This window comes from Myotis brandtii, unplaced genomic scaffold (genome assembly GCF_000412655.1).
Source record: "Myotis brandtii unplaced genomic scaffold, ASM41265v1 scaffold827, whole genome shotgun sequence".
In the NCBI taxonomy this organism is placed as follows: Eukaryota; Metazoa; Chordata; class Mammalia; order Chiroptera; family Vespertilionidae; genus Myotis; species Myotis brandtii.
The window spans coordinates 1,359,906-1,364,114 of NW_005371360.1; positions in this window are offsets into that span (position 1 = coordinate 1,359,906).

The following is a 4,209-nucleotide window of genomic DNA, read 5'->3' on the forward strand; positions in this document are numbered from 1 at the left end:
GCACCAGTTTGCATTCCCACCAGCAGTGCACAAGGGTTCCTTTTTCTCCACATCCTCGCCAGCACTTGTCATTTGTTGATTTGTTGATGATAGCCATTCTGACAGGTGTGAGGTGGTATCTCATTGTTGTTTTGATTTGCATCTCTTGGATGATTAGTGACTTTGAGCATGTTTTCATATGTCTCTTGGCCTTCTGTATGTCCACTTTCAAAAAGTGTCTATTTAGATCCTTTGCCCATTTTTTGATTGGATTGTTTATCTTCCTTTTGTTAAGTTGTATGAATTTCCTATAAATTTTGGAGATTAAACCCTTATTGGATGTAACATTGGCAAATATGTTCTCCCATGCAGTGGGCTTTCTTGTTGTTTTGTTGATGGCTTCTTTTGCTGTGCAGAAGCTTTTTATTTTGATGTAGTCCCATTTGTTTATTTTCTCCTTAGTTTCCATTGTCATAGGAGATGTATCAGTAAAGATATAGCTACGATATATGTCTGATATTTTGCTGCCTATGGATTCTTCTAAGATTTTTATGATTTTCGGTCTTACATTTAGTCTTTTATCCATTTTGAGTTTATTCTTGTGTATGGTATAAATTGGTGATCTAGTTTCATATTTTTGCATTTATCTGTCTAATTTTCCCAACACCATTTATTGAAGAGACTCTCTTGACTCCATTGTATGCTCTTGCCTCCTTTGTCAAATATTAATTGAGCAGAATGGCTTGGGCCATTTCTGGGGTCTCTGTTCTCTTCCATTGGCCTATATGTCTGTTTTTGTGCCTGTACTATTCTATTTTTATTCTAATTTTATAGGCAAGGCAACTGAGGCCCAGGGAGGTTAGCTCAAGTTACATATCCAATAACAGGTAGAGTGGTGGACTGTATAAGGTCTAGAGCAGACTTCCTTGAACCCTGGTCACTTCCCAGTGACCTCATAGTATACATAAAAATTTAGATTGAAGCATGCCCTCCCCCCAATTCATATGTTGAATTTCTAAGCCCCAAGACCTCAAAATGTGACTGTATTTGGAGACAGGATCTTTACAGAGGTACTTAAGTTAAAATGATGTCATCGGACTCGATCCTAATCCAATATGACCAGTGTCTTTGTAAAAAGTGGAAATTTGGAGATACATACATGCACACACACACATACACACACAGGGAAAATTCTGTCATGTATGTGTGAAGACAGCCATCTACAAGACAAGGGGTCAGGCCTGGGACAAATCCTCCCCTCACAGCCCTCAGAAGGTACCAGCCCTGCCCACACCCCAATCTCCTTTGGCAATCCTGATAGGAATAGGTTTATGGTTTTTCTTTATTCCTTAGCCAAAGTATTCATAAAGCAGAGGCACTAGTAGGCTGGATTATGGGGGCTGTCCCAGAAACCCCTGGTGGGGTAATATATGTGTAAAGTTAAAACTCTCAGGTTTTTTCCTTCCTGTTTGGGAAAAACCCACTTCTTCCTAAGTGTGTGTTTCTCTCCTGCAAGTCTCCTTTACTACCCACACAAAACATTTTGCTTCTGACAGTTCAGATCACCTAATACGTAGATGTTTTTCCCCACACCAAAAAATAATTCTTAGACACCAGCTGGGTGTTCAAGAGTTCAACTAATACTGATACCATTTAGCTGGTGATAGCATCAGATCCCACAGAAGGGCTCGGTCCCACAAGACTGCTGCCCCTGTGCCCACCCCCCACCCTTGCTTCAGAGGCCAGTTGAAAGCCCAGGTTATGCAACCTGTGCTTCTGATCAACCAGCTGTAGATCAAAGGTTCCAATGAGCACCCCCTCTTGGGTTCAATTAATTTTCTGGAGTGTTCACGGCACTCGGGGAAACACCGGCTTACATTCACCAGTGTGTCAAAGGGTATGAGAAAGAATACAGTGAGCAGCCCGATGAAGAAGTCTGGGAGGGTCCTGAGTGCAAGAGCTTCCATTCCTGAGGAGTTTGGAGGCGTCATCTTCCCTGTGTAGATGTGTTCGCCAACCTGGAATCTCCCTGAACCCCCTGCTGTCAGTATTTTATGGAGGCTTCCTCACGTAGGGATGATCAGTTATTAACTCCATTTCCATTCCTTTCCCCTGGAGGGCAGGGGTGGAAGCTGAAATTTCCTGGCTTTGAATCATGGCTTGGTCTTTCTGGTGACAGCCCCCACCCAGGAGTCACCCAGGAGTCTACCCAGAGTTGCCTCATTGGACCAAACGGTGCTCCTTGTGTTCTTATTACTATGGAATTTACGAGGGTTTAGGAGCCCTGTGGACAGAACCGGGACAGAGACCAATATGTGTATATGTATACGCTATCTCTCAATATGCGACATATATCACATTACCATTGCAAATTCTGGATTTCAAAAAACTTCTGGCTTCCAAGGCTTGGGATTAGAAATTATGGAATTTATTAAGGGATTGGAATGTGGATCAAGACACAGCTTCTCGTGGCATTATGTGTGTGCTGGCAGCCGTCCAGTGAGGAAGGAATGGAGATGTGTCTGCAGAGTATACTTTTTAAAAAAATTGTGCATGGGTGGACCTGGAGAGTATCATGCTAAGTGAAATAAGCCAGTCAGAGAAGAACAAGTATAACATGATTTCACTCATATGTGGAATCAAATGAACCAAATAAACTGATGAACAAAAATAGACCCAGAGACATAGAAGCATGAACAAACTGTTGAACCTCAGAGGGAAGGCAGGTGAGGGTGGGTGGGAAGAGATCAATCAATGAACTTTTATGCATATATGCATAACCCATGGACACAGACATGGGGTGGTGAGGGCCTGGGGCGGAGGGGAGATGGGAGTGGGCTGGAAGAGGTTAATGGGGGATTTAGAGGGGGGGGTGCTATGTAATACTTTCCACAATAAAGATTTAAAAAATAAATAACTAAATTGTGTTGCCCTGGTCGGTGTGGGTCAGTAGTTAGAGTGTCAGCCCGAGCACTGAAGGGTCTTGGGTTCGATTCCCAGTCAAGGCATGGATTGCAGGTTCGAGCCCTATTCCAGCTGTGGCATGTTTGGGAGGCAACCATCGATATGTCTCTCTCACATCCACATTTCTTTCTCTCTCTCACTCTCTCTCTCCTCATATCTCCCTCTCTTCCACTCTCTCTAAAAATCAATGAAAAAAATATCCTCGGAAGAAGATTAACAACAACAACAACTTGTGTTAAAGATACTTAATGTGAGATCTGCCTTAACAAAAAGTTCAGTGTCCAGTACAGTATTGCTAATTATAGGCACAATGCTGTGCAACAGATCTCTAGAACTTCATCTTTCCTAAATGATATTGTACAGTGATTAACAACTCTCCTCCTTCCCCCAGACTTTGGCTACCACCATTCTACTCCCTGCTTCTATTTTAGAGACCTCATATACTAGTAAGTGAAATCCTACTCTATTTGTCCTTCTGGCTTATTTCACTGAGCATAATGTCCTCAAGGTTCATCCATGCTATTGCATATGGCAGGGTTTCCTTATTTATTTATTTATTTTTTATTTTACACTTGATCTTAGCCAAAAGGCCGAGAAGCGATTATTTATTTTTTATTTTAAAAATATATTTTATTGATTTTTACAGAGAAGAAGGGAGAGCGATAGAGAATTAGAAACATCAATGAGCACACTCCCTACTGGGTATGTGCCCACAACCAAGGTACATGCCCTTGACCGGAATTGAACCTGGGACCTTTGAGTCCGCAGGCTGACGCTCTATCCACTGACCCAAACCGGTCAGGGCCTTATTTTTTTTTAAAGGTTGAATAACATTCCATTATGTGGATGTATCACATTTCCTTTATTTCTTTATCCACTCATCTGTTGATGGACATTTAGTAGTTTCCAGATCTTGGCTATTGTGAATAATGCTTCAGTGTACATGGGAGTGTAGATACCTTCTTGGAACCCTGATTTTAATTCTTTTGGGTATACTCCCAGAGCTGGGATTGCTGGCTCATACAAAACAGGCATTTTAGGGTCCCACAGAGCTGAGTTCCAGCCCTGATCCTGCCATTGCTAGCTAAGCTGTGAATCCTTGGGCAAATGCCTTCGTGTCTCTGGGCTTAGTGTCTTCAATCGTAAAATGGAAACAAACTTTGCAGCTCATGGGCTCTTGGGAGTATTAAGTCAGCTAATAGCACAGTGTGTGTGTGTGTGTGTGTGTGTGTGTGTGTGTGCGCATGCGTGCGCGCATGCCAGGCA